This window comes from Mastomys coucha, unplaced genomic scaffold (assembly GCF_008632895.1).
Source record: "Mastomys coucha isolate ucsf_1 unplaced genomic scaffold, UCSF_Mcou_1 pScaffold20, whole genome shotgun sequence".
NCBI classification, from domain to species: domain Eukaryota; kingdom Metazoa; phylum Chordata; class Mammalia; order Rodentia; family Muridae; genus Mastomys; species Mastomys coucha.
This window is the reverse complement of record NW_022196903.1, coordinates 6,141,077-6,158,642: the sequence shown is the minus strand read 5'-3', so window position 1 is coordinate 6,158,642 and position 17,566 is coordinate 6,141,077. Positions and strand designations below refer to the sequence as shown.

Genomic DNA, 17,566 nt, shown 5'->3' with positions numbered 1-17,566 from the left:
AGGGACATCTGGGTTGTTTCCAGGTTCTGGCTATTATAAATAAGGCTGCTATGAACATGGTGGAGCAGTCTAACTTCTTGAGTTCTTTGTATATATTGGATATTAGCCCTCTATCAGATATAGGATTGCTAAAGGTCATTTCCTATTCTGTTGGTTGCTGTTTTGTCCTATTGACAGTGTCTTTTGCCTTACAGAAGCTTTGCAGTTTTATGAAGTCCCATTTGTCAATTCTTGATCTTAGAGCAGAAGATACTGGTGTTCTGTTTAGGAAACTTTCCCCTGTACCTATGTGCTCAAGGCTCTTCCTCACTTTCTTTTCTATTAGTTTGAGTGTATCTGGTTTTATGTGGAGGTCCTTGATCTACTTTGACTTGACCTTTTTTACAATGAGATATGAATGGATCAATTTGCATTCTTCTACATGCTAACCACCAGTTGACCAGCACCATTTGTTAAAAATGCTGTCTTTTTTTCTACTGGATGGTTTTAGCTCCTTTGTCAAAGATAAAGTGACCATAGGTGTGTGAGTTCATTTCTGGGTCTTAAATTCTATTCCATTGATCTACCTGCCTTTCACTTGTATCAATACCATGCAGTTTTTTTTTTTTTTTATCACAATTGCTCTTTAGTACAGCTTGAGGTCAGGGATGGCAATTGCCCAGGAAGTTCTTTTATTGTTGAGAATAGTTTTGGCTATCCTGGGTTTTTTTGTTTTTCCAGATGAATTGGCAAATTGCTCTTTCTAACTCTAAGAAGAATTGACTTGGAATTTTGATGGGGATTGCATTGAATCTGCAGATTGATTTCAGCAAAGTGGCCATTTTTCTATATTAATCCTGCCAATGCACAAGCATGGGAAATCTTTCCATCTTCTGAGATCTTCAATTTCCTTCTTCAGAGACTTGAAGTTTTTGTCAAACAGATCTTTTATTTGTTTAGTTAGATTCTCACACCAAGGTATTTTATATTATTTGTGACTATTGTGAAGGGTTTTGTTTCCCCAGTTTCTTTCTCTGCCTGTTTATCCTTTGTGTATAGGAAGGTCACTGATTTGCTTGAGTTAATTTTATATCCAGCTACTTTGCTGAATTTGTTGATCAGATTTAGGAGCTCTCTGGTGGAATTTTTGGGGTCACTTAAGTATACTATCATATCATCAGCAAATAGTGATAATTTGACTTCTTCCTTTCTAATTCGTATCCCTTTGATCTCCTTTTGTTGTCTAATTGCTCTGGCTAGGACTTTAAGAACAATATTGAATAGGTAGGGAGAGAGTGGGGAGCCTTGTCTAGTCCCTGATTTTAGTGGGATTGCTTCAAGTTTCTCTCCATTTAGTTTGATGTTGGCTACTTGTTTGCTGTATATTGCTTTTACTATGTTTAAGTATGGGCCTTGAATTCCTGATCTCTCTAAGACTTTTATCATGAAGGGATGTTGGATTTTGTCAAATGTATTCTCAGCATCTAGGGAGATGATCATATGGTTTTTCTTTGAGTTTGTTTATATAGTGAATTACATTGATGGATTTCCAAATATTGAACCATCCCTACATCCCTGGGATGACCCCTGTTGTTGAATTAGGAAAAAGGCTGAAAGAAGCTGAGGAGGAGGGCAACTCTGTAGGCGGACCAAAAGTCTCAATCTGGACCCCTGATATCTCTCAAACAGTGAACTACCAAACAGGTGGCATACACCAGCTGATATTAAGATATCAACACACAACACACATATAGCAGAGGACTGCTTTATCTGTGTTCATTCAGAGATGATACACCTAACCCTCAAGACATTGGAGGCCCCAGGGAGTTTAGAGGTCCATTGTGGTATGGGGTGGAGATATTCACTTGGGAAGGGGGTGGGAAGGAATTATAGGATGTGAAACAGTTTAAGGGTGGATGGTGGGGAGAGGAATAAAATATGAAGTATAAAAATAAATAAATAAATAAATAAATAAACAAATTTTTAAAAATGGTGGTTTTGCAAACCATCATACTCTATGCAAAGAAAAACATTGACTTTACCCTTCATAGTTAATAAAATTATTTCTCTTTTAATATGGGAATAGAATTACTTGATTTGTCATTGCATAACTTTATTCATCCATAATGACATTACACATTTTTATTTTGTAATAAGAGCAAATAATTTAATGTTCAAGCATGAAAAATATATTAATTTAAATATAAAAATGGTTATTAAAACAAAAAATTTAACTTGCATTAGGAATGATCTGATCAATTTCATATCTTGTAATAAAAATTTATAGCTATACATGATGGGACAAAATACTAGGCTCTGCACTTGCCAGTCTAAAATGCAATGATAAAAGTCCACAGTAATCCTAGGCTAACCTACCTAGGTGATACAAGTCATAGCTACATATAAGACCTTGTAGCAAAAGACAAAATTAACAATGACATAAATGTGGAACTGCATTCTCTGAAAGACTGCCAAAGGTCTGAGATTTAAGTGTAGTGAAAAAGATACCCATAATCAGCGTACTTATTAATAACAGCTGCCAGTCTCATCCTTTTAGGAAGAATGGCAGTGACAATACAACACATACATATTAAGGGAACTATTTTTAGTCTAGGAACCTGTAATTTTTGTGTCACAGCTAAAGTGTGCATCTGTTCTTGTCTCTCCGAGAGAAACTGTGCTTACCATTTGAAACCAACTCAGTGGGACTTTAAACAATGTTTTTAAATCAATACACTATAGTAGAAAAAAGGAAAATGAAAAGCAACAAGAAGCTTTCATCTCAAGCACTGGAATGTTCTCCACTTTCCTACTTTAACATTGTCTGAAACTAGACTTTCTCACAGTCTATGAATTCTCTCCTTGCTCAGCTACCAGTACTTTCATTAATGAAAAAAAAAATGACTCAAAGCAGGACTCTTAAAAATCTTCATAAATATCTAAATAATAAAGATGTGAGGTAGTGCTTACTTCCTTTCATTGAGTTGGCATGCTCCTTCTTCCCCTTCTATTAATGGTGCTGTGCCATCATCCAGCAGCACACAATCAGCTTTCACTTCCCTTCCTTCGGTACAGAACACCTCCCACCATGTTAACACTGATGGGTACAAGAGCAAAATTGCATCAAGATTTTCAAATTACTGATATGTTAATACTGTATAGGCAAACGTATCCCACAGAGTTTAGAAGAGCCTATTCACACTGTCCATTAATTAATCTACAGTGTCTCACTCATCTCACTAGACATTATCCTACAAGACATAGGAGTGGAGATACATATAATTGTAAAATATTTGTAGGTCTACAAAATCTCAGACATGAAACAGGACTATCAAGGGATAAAATTTAATAGCATACAAATACTTTAGTATTTATACTTACTTGTAGATTGACAGACAGAGAGGCCTTAACAAAAATATGACATGAACTCTTATTTGTATGCTTATATGAGTTTTATGCCCATCAGTGTCCGTTTGCCTCGAGGTGTGTTTAAGCCAACATAATGAGATATATTTACACATGGAAAAGATTCTTTCTCCTGAAAATTGTTTGAAGAAAAAGTAGTATAATTCTTCTGATGTCTCCTCTATCCCATGCATACCTTTTAATTAAACATATATATTCAAGTACATTAAATTTTTAAAGATATAAAATTTGCATTTTAATAAAATACCTTAAATGGGTGCTACTCCAGAGTCAAGAAACAAAAGAAGTCACCCAATATACCATTATAATAGGAATCTTCCCATGGGAAAAAGTGATAATAAAGGTGAGAATAATTAGAATTAATTGAATTACTGAGCAATGAAGGCAAATAGAGCACTATTTGAACAAAAATACAAAAGAAAAGCAATGTATCCTCTGGAGAGGCAACCTTGGCAAGGCTTAAGAGTGAGTTCAATGCCCATATATTTGTAACACATGGGAAAGAAAGAAAACATTTTGAAGGATTAAATAAATTGGGAATTCATTAAGATGAATCTAAATCTCTCTGAAAGGTACCTTGATGTTATTGTTGCAGTTTCAGAAGGACATGATGCTAAACAATGATACTGAAACAATCAACAAATACATTTATTAAGTTGTTCACCTACATGTGACCACACATCATATCACACAAGGTTTTCAAAATGGAAAATGTTGTTATGGCTAGGATTTTGAAAGACCCAAATTGAAAACCAATTTTCTTAATTTTTATGGATGATTCACAAAACTTTGTAACTCCTAATGATTTTTAAAGTAGTTACATCTCTGACAATATGAATAATATTCAAAAGGATAATTTTCAGAGGTAAAAAATAAATGACAGCTCAATGTGTGTAGCCCTTGTAGGGCATCTGGTTCACTTTCTCTTAGTTCCAGCAAATACCAAAGAACAGACAGGGTAAGTACCCTGGGATACAGTGAACAGGGAAGAGCAAGAAGTGCTGACTTTTCTGAATTGGGCCCACCTGAAGGAATTATAAACACATAGAAGTTTTGAGCACCTGCATAAAACACCAATGAGAGCAAAAGATGGAAAGAGGAGAGAGAAAGGGATGGAGAATAGAATGGGGATATTGAGACATGAGGAGCTCCCTTTTCAGTGCAAGTAAACTATGAATATCAGAAATCTGAAAAAAAAAACTGCCAGAAACAAGTGAGACTTATGACTGACAAAACCTTAGGACACAGAACAAAAGAAAAACAAGAATGAGAGATGTTCACAGTGGTTCAAGAGTCCAATTAGAATGATATTCTCTATCATCAGAAAATCAGGCATTTGTATAAAAACAATCTATCATCAAATTAATTGCAAAAATCCAGTCTTCTGGTGTTAGGTTGCTTATGACAATTTCAGAATATTAGGACTTAGGGTGAAGAAGGTGCATTCTTCCTGGAAAAATGTGAAGGAAAACTTTGTGAGTTTCTCAGGTGTCCTATCAAATTTTGTTTGCTGTATCAGTTTCTTCTATTTCTTCATAGGGCTACTTTTTACTATACAGAGAGGTAAAGTAGCCATGAGATTGGTTGCCCTCCTCTCTGCATCTTACTATCTTTTTCTTTATAAGATATTTTCTTTATTTATATTACAAATGATATCTCCTTTTCCCATTTCCCCTCCAAAAAAAAAAACCAAAAAAACCAAAAACCAAAACCAAACCAAAACAAACAAAAACAAAAACAAAAACAAAAAACAAAAAAGCAAAAACCCTGTTCCCTCCCCTGTCCCCCAGCCCACCAATCCATCCTGGCAACTTGTGGCCCTAGCATTCGCCTACACAGGATGGAGGTCCTTTCCTCCCATGGACGACCCACTTGGCCATCCTCTGCTACATATGCAGCTGAAGCCATGGGTCCCACCATGTGTACTCTTTGGGTGGTGGTTTAGCACCTGGAACCTAAGAGGGTACTAGTTAGTTCATATTGTTTTTTGTCCTAAGGGGCTACAAACCCATGAGCTCTTTGGGTCCTTTCTCTAGCTCCTTCATTGAGGAACCTGTGTTCAGTCCAATGGATGTCTGTGAGCCTCTGCTTCTGTATTAATCAGGCACTGTCAGAGCCTCTCAGGAGACAGCTATATCAGGCTCCTGTCAGCCAGCACTTGCTGGCATCCACAGTAGTGACTGGGTTTGGTGATTGAATATGGGAAGGATTCCCAGATGGAGCAGTCTCTGAATTGTCCTTCCTTCAGTCTCTGCTCCATAGTTTGTCTTTGCAACTCCTATTATGGGTATTTTGTTCCCCTTTTTAAGAAACAATGAAGTATACACACTTTGGTCTTCCTTCTTCTTGAGTTTCTTGGATGGTGGATTGTCCTTTGTGTATTCTTATCTTCTGGGCTAATATTTACTTATCAGAGAGTGCATAGACAGTATCCTCTCAGCTTCTGAGTGACAAAGGTGGATCAGCGACCTTCTCTGCCCCTTCCCTGCAAGTGGAGGGCCAACCTCTACTCGATGAATGATAACTTGGTCAAGGAAGAAATAAAGAAATTAAAGACTTTCTAGAGTTTAATGAAAATGAAGCCACAACATACCCAAACTTATGAGACACAATGAAAGCAATGCTAAGAGGAAAACTCATAGCGTTAAGTGCCTCCAAAAAGAAACTGGAAAGAGCATACACCAACAATTTGACAGCACACCTTAAGGTGCTAGAACAAAAAGAAGCAAATTCACCCGAGGAGTCAAAGGCAGGAAATAATCAAACTCAGGGCTGAAATCAACCAAATAGAAACAAAAAGAACTATACAAAGAATCAACCAAACCAGGAACTGGTTCTTTAAGAAAGTCAAAAAAATAGATAACCATTAGCCAGACTAACTAGAGGGCACAGAGATAATTTCCTAATTAATAAGATCAGAAATGATAAAGGAGACATAACAACAGACACTGAGGAAATTCAGAAAATCATGAGATCCTACTACAAAATCCTATACTCAACAAAACTGGAAAACCTGGATGAAATGGACAATTTTCTAGACAGATACCAGGTACCAAAGTTAAATCAAGGTCAAATCAATGATCTAAACAGTCCCATATCTGCTAAGGAAATAGAAATAGTCATTAACAGTCTCCCAACCAAAAAAAGCCCAGGACCAGATGGGTTTAGTGCAGTTTTATCAAACCTTCAAAGACCTAATACAAATACTCCTCAAATTATTCAACAAAATAGAAACTGAAGGCACTCTACCTAATCCATTCTATGAAGCCATAATTACTCTTATACCTAAACCACACAAAGACCTAACAAAGAAAACTTCAGGCCAATTTCCCTTATGAATATCGATGCAAAAATACTCAATAAAATTCTTGCAAACCAAATCAAAGAACACATCAAAACGATCATCCACCATGACCAAGTAAGCTTCATCTCAGGGATGCAGGGATGGTTCAACATATGGAAATCCATCAACGTAATTCACTATATAAACACACTCAAGGACAAAAACCATATGATCATCTCCCTAGATGCTGAGAAAGCATTTGACAAAATCCAACATCCCTTCATGATAAAAGTCTTGGAAAGATCAGATATTCAAGGCTCATATTTGAACATAGTAAAAGCAATATACAGAAATTCAGTAGCCAACATCAAACTAAATGGAGAGAAACTTGAAGCAATTCCACTAAAATCAGGGACTAGACAAGGCTGCCCACTCTCCCCCTACCTATTCAATATTGTACTTGAAGTCCTAGCCAGAGCAATTAGGCAACAAAAGGACACCAAAGCGATGCAAATTGGAAAGGAAGAAGTCAAATTACCCCTATTTGCTGATGATATGATAGTTTACTTAAGTGACCCCAAAAATTCCACCAGAGAGCTCCTAAACCTGATAAACAACTTCAGCAAAGTAGCTGGATACAAAATTAACTCAAGCAAATCAGAGGCCTTCCTCTACACAAAGGATAAACAGGCAGAGAAAGAAATTAAGGAAACAACACCTTTCACAATAGTTACAAAGAATATAAAATACCTTGGTGTGACACTAACTAAGCAAGTAAAAAATCTGATGATAGTACACTCAAAGCTTTGTAGAAATTAGTTGTCAATACATGTTGATTAATTTGGTGTAGTGCTTCTGCTTCTGCTGCTTCTGCTTCTGCTTCTGCTTCTGCTGCTTCTGCTTCTGCTTCTGCTTCTGCTTCTGCTGCTGCTTCTTCCGCTTCCGCTTCCGCTTCTTCTTCTTCTTTTCTTCTTCTTCTCCTTCTTCTTCTTCTTTCTTCTTTTCCCACCTCCTCCTCTTCCTCCTCTTCTTCCTCTTCCTCTCCTTCTTCTTCTTCTCCTCCTTCTTTTTTTCCTAAACTTTTATTGCATTATGATGAGAAAAATACATGATTTCAATTTATCTGAATTTGTTAACATTTAAAAACATATTTTAATTAAATAGAATTGAATCACATTCTTGTTTCCCTTTTGTACCACTGCTCCTCCCATAGACCCCCCTTCAATACCTACAATATCTTTTTGTCATATTCCTTAAAATGTATAAAATATTATAACAATAAAAATAAGTATTATAAAAGTTGCTTTCTCTGTGAGTTGTGGAACTGGCTGCAGAGCTTGTGCCAAGGTCTGCTCAGGACACTAACCCAGACATACTGGAAGGAACCGGAGTCACTGGGCTGGTGGAGTTCCTGTGTGCCTTGTCCTGCTGGTCTCAGTTACTCCCAGTGTTGGGACAGATGTTGGTTCCTGCTCACCTCTGATCCTGGATGTGTCAGAGTGCCTGGGAGTGGAGCTTCCTCTGGGTGTTGTGGGACTAGCTGCAGAGCTTGTGCCCAAGGTCTGCTCTGGACCCCAGGCCAGAAAGACTGGAAGGAACCCAAGTCACTGGACTGGTGGAGTTCCTCTGTGCCTGGTTCCACTGGTCCCAGTTGCTTCCAGTGTTGGGACAGATATTTGGTCCTCCTCACCTCACCTTTGATTCTGGGCATGTCAGAGCACCTGGGAGTGTGTCTTCCTCTGGGTGTTGTGGGTTTTGGTAGGCTTTTAAACATCATTCAGATGTAATAGACTATGGGAACTTTTGAAGTTGAACTAAATACATTTTGTATTATGTTATGACTACAAGCTTATGGGGCCAGGAAGTTAATTTGGTAATTTGAATAAATATGGCCCTGACAGAATCACGTGTTTGAAAGCTTGGCCTATAAGGAGTGGCACTACTATGATGTGTGGCTGGTTAGAGTAGTTATGGCCTTGTAGAAGGAATTTTGTCCTTGTGAGAGGAGATTGTAAGGATTTCTATGTTCAATCTATGTACATTGACATCGTCTCCTTCTGCTGCCTTTGGATCAAGACGTAAAACATTTGGCTCCACTTCTGATGCCATGTCTCCCTGGACACTGCCATGCTTCCTGCCATGACAATAATGGATTAAACTTTTGAAACTATAAGACAACCCAGATTAAATGTTTTCCTTTATAAGAGTTGCTGTGGTTATGTTGCCCTTCCATAGAAATCAATTGCAAAGACAGTTAGCAATTACAATTCTCCTTTGGTAGTATGCAGCATAGCATTTTGTTTCAAAGATACTAGCATGTGAAGGTAAAGGCTCTCTGTATCGTATTAATTTTTCTATATTCCTAGAGTTGTATAGATGCTGCCTTCAACAATGGGGCTTTGTTGTCAGTTTAAGAACAGCAACCTATAGTCTAGACAGAAGCCTGGGGTCTTTGGGGGTTACAATGGAAACATTATAGCCAACAAATAAATTAGAGTAGCCCAGCAGCCAATAACTAACAATTATAACAATAACAAAAGTATTGTTATTATAAAATTATTCAATTATAAAAATTGTATTAATTATATTTATTAAAATATAATTATATCTTAAATATATAATATATTAAAATTATATTTAATTATACAACTATAAATATAACAATTATAAAAATAATAAAACAGTAACTAATATGTATATGTGTGTGTGTGTGTGTGTGTGTGTGTGTGTGTACTCTTCACTTTAGCCTCGGGCAAATTCTTCACTAAAAAGCAGCCACGTTCTTCACCAAAATATCACAAGAATGCTTTCTAGGTAATAACATACCAAGTTCTCCTCTGAAAGCTCTTTACCCATGCCCCCACAGTCCAAATCATTCTTATTACCATTGCCTTCCATGTCATTGCTAAAATGGTCAAATAATCTCTGTTTAAGTCATTTCATTGCTTTCCTAATGTGATATCCCCAAATCTTCATTCCTCTAAACAATATCATGGCCAGGCCTATTTCAGCAATACAATAGCCCTGGTACCAACTTCTGTCTTAGTTAGAGTTTTATTGCTGTGAAGAAACAACATGATCACAGAAACTTTTATAGAGGAAAACATTAAGTTTGGTGCTGGTTTATAGTTTAAAGTTTTATTCAGTTCATTATTGTCATGGTTTGAAGCATGGACATATACAGGCAGATATGGTGCTGGAGAAGGAGCTAAGAGAGCAACATCTAGATCTTAAGGAAACATAAGGAGACTGTGTCACTAGATGTAAATGTATGAGCATAGGAGAACTTAAACACTGTCCCCATAGTTACATACTTCCTACAACAAAGCCATACCTAATCCAGCAAGGCCACACATACCTCCTAATACTGACATTTCCTGTGCCCAAACACAAGAATCTATGAGCACCATACCTATTCAAATCATCATATGAACCCAGTCATAAACCCTTTGATCTATAATATTGTCCTGCCTAAAGATATGCCAGTGCAATGGTTCCACAAAGCTTGTGAAGAAACCAACAAATGTCTCATTTGACAGAAAGCCCATACCACAAGATGGAACCCATCCCCAATACTGCTTTGGTGACCAAAAACATGATTTTAGATAGCCCAGGGACTTAGGGTAAAGCAAAATGCTGATTATATCTTTAAACCAGAAATAAATTGACTCTTAATAACATTGTGCTGTACTCATAGATCAGTGCCTTACTGATCATCATCAAAGAAGCTTCATCCTGTAGTAGAGAGGGACAAGTGCAGAGACCCATAACCACACATGCAGATAAGGAGAAAAAGTGACTTTGAAACATTCATCTCTATCAAGTCCTCCCCTCTGAGTTCAGGGAACCCTGCAGGAGATCGAAGAGGAAGCTGAAAAAAAGTGCATCATCTGAGTATACACTATGGCTTTCTTTTTGTGTTTTAATGGGTATATTGCATATCAATATGTTTCTTGGGTCTTTTCCTTGGCTCTTCTCATTGTCTTGGTTTGTTTTATCCTATCCGAATGTATCAGTTTTGTTTTATCTTATTATTATATGTTATTTAATCATCATCCCCTAGATACTGGCTTGTTTTCTAATGAGAGACAGAAAGGGGGTGTATCTAGGGCGAAGGGGAGGTGAGGTAGAGTAAAGGGGAGGGAAACTGTAATCAGGTTATGTTATCTGAGAATAAAACCTATTTTTCAATAGAACAAAAATGAATAATCTCTCCCCAAGGTGCGTAATTTACATAAAGATTCTAAAGAAGCATGTCAATTACAGGAGGCTTCAATGATAAAGATTCTGTGAATTTATATAGTTTTTCTTCAATTATTCAATTTGTCACTAACTTCCTTGTTATTGATTCAAAAATAGTAAAGTATTTTTATCATTAATGTATTGGAACAAACCACGTAAAAGAAGCCACACAGACTGTCAAAGAAATTAAACTTACTTAACTATTAGAAATAGAAAAAGACTTTATTTTCTAAAACACTACTATTGTGAAACAAAAATACCAAATCATCTAACAATGACTCACAACAACTGAAAGGCAAGAAGCATAGAGAAGCAGACTGAAGGTTTCAGAAATATGTACTTGAAAGAAAGCAGGCTCTTTGTGGTAACTGGAATAAGAATGGGCCCACAGGTTCATATATTTGAAGCACTATTTGTTGGAGGAATTGTGGCTTTGTTGGAGGAAGTGTGTCACTGGGAATGGGCTTTAGCATCCCAAATGCTCTAGCCAGGTCCAATGCCTTACTCTTCTTGCTGCCTTTGGATCAAGATGTGTAAATCTCAGCTCCTTCTTCAGCACCATGTCAACCTCCATGCTGCCATTCTTCTGCCATGATGATAGTGGATTAAGCCTGTGAAACTGTAAACCAGCCCCAATTAAATGTTCTCCTTTATAAGAAGTGTTGTGGTCAGAGTGTCTCTTCATAGCAATAGAACTCTGACCAGGACACTCTTTAACAAGTGGTATTGGGAGAACTTGTTATGCACTTGTATAAAAATTAAAATAGGGTACATTTCCCATTAGGCTCAAGACCTAACTGTAATACCAAGAACCTTTAAATTTGTAGAGAAAAGATGAACAAACTACTTCAACTCAGGCAAAAGTGTAGACATTCTGAATAGAACTCTCATAGTACTGAAAATTAAAATAAATGAAACGAAAAAAAAAAACCACCTTTTTTACAGCAAAGAAACTGAACAAGGAGCAGACAGTATACAGAATGAGTTAAATATAATATTTTCACATTATACATTAATCAAGGAGTTAATATCTATATCAAGAACTGTAAAAGTCATAATCAAGTCAATAAATAGTCTAATAACTTTAATGTAAAGTTCTCAATTGATGAAAAACAAGTTGATCTAAATATTTGAAAACAAGTGACTGACCTTGCATATCAGGGAAATTCAAATTCAAAATGCTTTGAGATTCTCTCTCACCTCAATCTGAATACCAATCTTGAAGGTAACAGATGGTGAAATGTGCTGGTGAGAATGTGGGGAAGAGGAACTCTTGTCCATACCTGGTGAGACTATAAACTGAAGCATCTACTATAGAGGTCAGTGTAGTTGTCCTAAAAAATCCTCAAAATAAAACAAGTGTAATACTCAGCTCTGTCCATTCTGTGTGCATACCCCAAGGCCTTTATGTCAGCATTCCAGAGACTTCCACATCCATGGTGTTCACAATGTCTATGAAATTGAATCAACACATGCTTCTGTCGTCAGATGAATAGATAAAAAAATATAAAATATATACACCATAACATCCTATAAAATTATAAAAATGATGCAAATCATGATATTTACAGAAATATATGGATGCAAATTATAGACAATTATGTTAAGTGAAATAAGTCAGACTGAGAAAAACAAGTAGCCTAGAGTCTATCATATTCAGACCATAGACTGTGACTGTCTGCCTATCTGTGTGTCTCTATAAAGAACAAAGTAGACTGTGAGGAAAAACAAAACAAAACAAAACAAAAAAAAAACAGAGCATCAGTGAAGGAAGGAAGAGGGGATAATGAAATGCAGCTAACATGAAAGTAAAGAGTGGTCTATCTGGGAATAGGAAAGGTACCAATAAGAATAGAAAAATGTCTATGGGGCAGGACAATAGAGGAAGAGTTCTGTAAGAACAAAGTATCATCACAAAACTGCATCACTTTGTCATTATTGGAAATATAAATTGTCAGATTGCATTGGATAGCTGTGCATGTGTATTTCTTAGTAAAATAAACACAAACTTCCTGTATAACTCAGTGATCACATTCTTGTGAACTTATCCCAGGAAATAAAAACTAATAATAATATAAATTTTATTCACAAATCCCATAAAAAATTTGTTTGTAAGATTCAAATGCTGAAAGCCATTTGGGTTTGGAAAGGGTTACAGAAGAAATGGTATGTATGCCCATGCCATGGGATACAACTCAGAAATAAAAATAAAAGTAAATGTTGTTATACAAAATAAGCAGGTCGGGCGTGGTGGCACACGCCTTTAATCCCAGCACTTGGAAGGAAGAGGCAGGCAGATTTCTGAGTTCGAGGCCACCCTGGTCTACAGAGTGAGCTCCAGGACAGCCAGGGCTATATAGAGAAACCCTGTCATGAAAAACCAAAACCAAACCAAACCAAAACAAAACAAAAACAAAAACAAAAAACAAAAAATAACTAAACAAAATAAGCTGGGAAAAATCCAGACTGTTTTGCTGAGTAACGTAATCTGATTAAAAGAATGTACATGATTCAATTTACATAATATGTATATTGTGGCTACTAAGATTAAAAGCAACTGCAGTTGGAATAATGTGGTGTGAGGAGGTACAAGGTAGGGTTTGGAGGAAAGAGAAGGAAGAGCAAATGGTATACTTTATTATAATGTGAAAATATTTTGTGTACTATAATATAGACACTTGTGATGGTGGATAATTCCATCTGCGCATGAATGTCTGTGTTGCGGAGTGATGTGGTATTCCACAGCTTACAAAGTGCTGTCATTACTTCATTGATGGAAACTTGAGTAAAGAATTTAAATACTCTTTAGAATATTCCCTGCAGTTTGAGGTGAATCTTGAATTACCCAAAATTAAAGAGTAAAATTAACATAGTATTTTTTGTTTACCCATCTAGTTTTCTGTTATATAGTATGAACATGAAATAGGAAGTACTTATCCTCTCTTGCAGTCCTCTTGAACTCTGTGGACTTATTGAGCATTCTGCATTCTCCACTCTTGTTTACAACACAGAAACTAAAGAAAGGTCCTGCTTCAAAGCCAGTTGTGGAGAGGATGCGAGAGGATGCGCGCAATCCATCTAACTCATGTCCTTTACCTTCTGACAGAGAATACTTATCCCTCTTTAGGCTAATTTGCAGATCCAATTCCCTGTCTCAATGCTGAGCCTGGCTGGATTCCCAGAGTTGTCTCTTTCATTTCAAAAACAAACATATTTTTCAAACATCTCATGGGGATTAGATCAAAAATTTTGTTTCTTGGTCAAATTATACGGCACATTTTTGTTCCTTGGTTTTAGAAAATAATATCGTGAGTTTTTGTGGATAGGTATGTTTTCTAAATTAGGAAGTTTCCAAATGCACTATAAACAAGGTTTAAAAGGAATTAAAAAAAAAAAAGATATACCACACTTTGCACATCAATATCATAAGGGAGGTATATGGTATCTGTGTTTGACTTCTGAATTCTCAGTCTTTTCCCTCTCAGAATTTACTCTGGTCACAAGGAAATAGGGTGAATATATGTGATTGATCTCAGTTTCCATAGCCTAAGAAACCCTGGGTCCATTTTATCTTTTACATTGTTGATCTCTTGGCTCCCTCAGATATCTGTGAATAGAGAACAGGAACACATGCAATTTTGTGTTGAATTACCTGTCCTTATTTATTTTATCAACAGTATTGATATTAAAGAGATGTATTTAGCTAGATTCATATTTATCTTGAATCTAGATTATCTTGAAAGTTTCATACAATCCCATGAATAGCATTGTAATATAGCTATCCAATCCTTCAAGACATAACTAAAACTAAAGGAAATAGCACAAATCAATTGCTTATTCTTTTTGGTGGGTTTCTAGGACTTACCAGTTACATTCCTCTAAGGACACTGTTCTTTCTAACATAACATGTAGAAACCCATGCTGGGGGTATGGAGGTTGCCAGAGATTGAAAAGAACAGAAATAACAGTGCAGAAATCAATCTACCAAGAATGATAGATCTTGGTCAGAGTGGGGGAGCAGCACAAACATAAATAGCCTAGAGTAAATTGAAAAACACCCAAACAAACAGAGAAGGGGTCAGGCCAGTAGAAGTGTAATGGTTGTCAGAACCAGAATGGGATGATGATGTCATAGAAGAAAGAGAGGCAGGCAACATATGATTGAGTGCATCCATAGCTTTTACACATGGCACTCACTGATTCTCAGTATTCAGGTGTCTCATGCTTTCAGAGTGGTAAATTGACCATTGACTTTCATTCTCTACAGATTAAGTATACCTGTTATTTTTACTTTTTTTTTCAGATATTTTCTTTATTTACATTTCAAATGTTAACCCCTTTCCAGGTCCCCTGCCCCACAAACTCCCTATCCCATCTCCTGTTCCCCTGTTTCTATGAGGGTGTTCTCCTACCAAAGCATCCACTCCTGCCTCCCTGCCCACAATTCCCCAACACTGGGGCATCAAGCCTTCACAGGACCAAGGGCCTATTCTCCCATTGATGCCTGACAAAGTCATTCTCTGCTATATATGCTGCTGGAGTCATGGGCCCCTCCATATGTATTCCTTGATTGGTGATTTAGTCCCTGGGAGCTCTAGGCTGTCTGGTTGGTTAATATTGTTGTTCTTCCTATGGGGTTGCAAACCCCTTCAGCTCCTTCAATCCTTTCTCTAACTACTCCATTGTGGACCTTGTACTCAGTCCAGTGGTTGGCTTCAAGCACCTGCCTCTGTATTTGCCAGGCTCTGATAGAGCCTCTCAGGAGACAGCTATATCAGGATCCTGTCAGCAAGCACTTCTTGGCATCCACAATAGTGTTTGGGTTTGGTGACTATATATGGGATGAATCCCCAGGTGGGGCAGTCTCTGGATGATCTTTCCTTCAGTATCTGCTCCACACTTTGTCTCTGTATTTGCTCCCATAAGAATTTTGTTTCCCTTTCTAAGGACAGAAGCACCCACACTTTGACCTTCCTTCTTGTTGTGTTTCATGTAGTCTGTGAATGATCAAGTTTTGTAAATATTCTAAATTTGAAGACATGACTAAAACTGTCTGAGCTTTCCCTACATATTAGATTTTTTTCTAATTATTATTTATAATCTTATAGTTACATTTCTTACCAAGCCTTCTTACATTCTCCCTGGATGATTCTATTCCATCTACAAAGGACTACAGATGTTTATGATCACATATCTTCTAAATCTTCCTTGCAGTTTAGTTAGCATTGACTCAAGGAGCCAGAAGTGTCAAACTTATATTAACTTCCTTTAATTCCAGACACTTGATTTCAGTCCCATCCAGTTTTCTTCTATGCAGGGCCTAATATCACTCATCAGACATGAAATACTGGTACTTCTCATGTTCAAGAATAATTTATTCCCATAAGAATACTTCTTTAATCTTAATGTCCCAGATACAGACAGAATCTTACAATGACTCCATAATCTCCTCCTTTTTTATTAAAAACATAAATATCTCCCTCCCATAAATATGTGTGGACCTGCAGCAGGCTTCTATGGATACAATAGAACAAAGACAAAGGGGCTTTTCAGATGTAATTGAGATTTAGGTCGATCAGATGGAAGATTGTCCTGGATAGGCCTAATTTAATCAAGTGGCATCTTTGAAAGGAGGTACTAGTCTGCCATTGAAGTTAAAGATTCTCTTTTCAGTCTTGATAAATTAGAAGAGAAGGACACCAGCCTTCAGGTACAAGCCAGTAAAATAGCTAGACCTTCTGTCATATGGCAGGACTCAAATGATCTAGTTTAAAAGAAGAGAGGACAATGGAATAGGAGAGGAAGTGGGGAGAAAGGCAGAGGCATTGAAATGTGAAAGCTATGTTTAAATGTCTTCACTTCTTTTTCTCTGTTCCTGTTTTTTTCTTTTTATCTATCTCTGTCTGTTTTTCTCTGTCTTTGTTTCTCTCTATCTCTTTATTCTGTCTCTCTGTTTCAATGTCTTTCTGTCTCTCTCTGTGTCTCTGTCTCTGTCTGTATCTATCTATCTATCTGTCTGTCTGTCTGTCTGTCTATCTCTTTCTCTCTCTTTATCTGTCTCTCTTAACCATTATCTCTCTTCCAGACACTGGAATGAATAAGTTTCAAAGTGAAAGCTTCTCCATATAAGAATGCAGCTAAGATAATATTTTCATTATAGCTTATGAGAATGTGGCTAAGTTAATAGTTTCATTACAGCTAAAAGAACCAGTTAAAGCTGTGGTCTCATCCTCAGCCAATGGAAACTGTAGCATAATAAATATTTTAAGTATTAGTAATTAATGTTGCTATAAATATGATATATTTAGGAGTTGCAGGAAATATTAAAAATGAACAGGCATGTTCCTGCTCTTGTGCCAGCAACTCTCTGCCTTGGTGGCCTGGCCAGCCATGCTCTGTCAGGCAATGGCTGACCTGTTTTTATCTCATGGAGACTCTGACTCAGAAATCCACAATCTCCTCCCAGCTCTTTCAATGGAGAGCTGCTACCATGCCATCCCCATGTTAGTGAAAGACCCCAGAGCTAGGGAAACCCTCACTCAAGTCTCGGGATGACACGACCACCCAATAACTCACGAGAGACCGATCTTGCTGCAAGCTCATGAGGTTTATTTGGGATAGGCCAGTACGGGGTCG

General features: G+C 37.0%; 1 long non-coding RNA gene across 3 annotated transcripts in view; it reads right to left on the bottom strand.

Moving 5' to 3' along the window:
* The window catches only part of LOC116098578, a 72,556-nt gene that overhangs the window by 6,922 nt on the left and 48,068 nt on the right, over positions 1-17,566 (bottom strand). For 2 of the 3 annotated variants that reach the window (XR_004121879.1, XR_004121878.1), the window contains exon 4: positions 2,950-3,076. This is a non-coding gene — a long non-coding RNA (uncharacterized LOC116098578). Of the gene's footprint in view, positions 1-2,949; positions 3,077-14,339; positions 14,538-17,566 lie in introns of those variants that run through there. The other variant, XR_004121880.1, reaches the window with a different exon arrangement.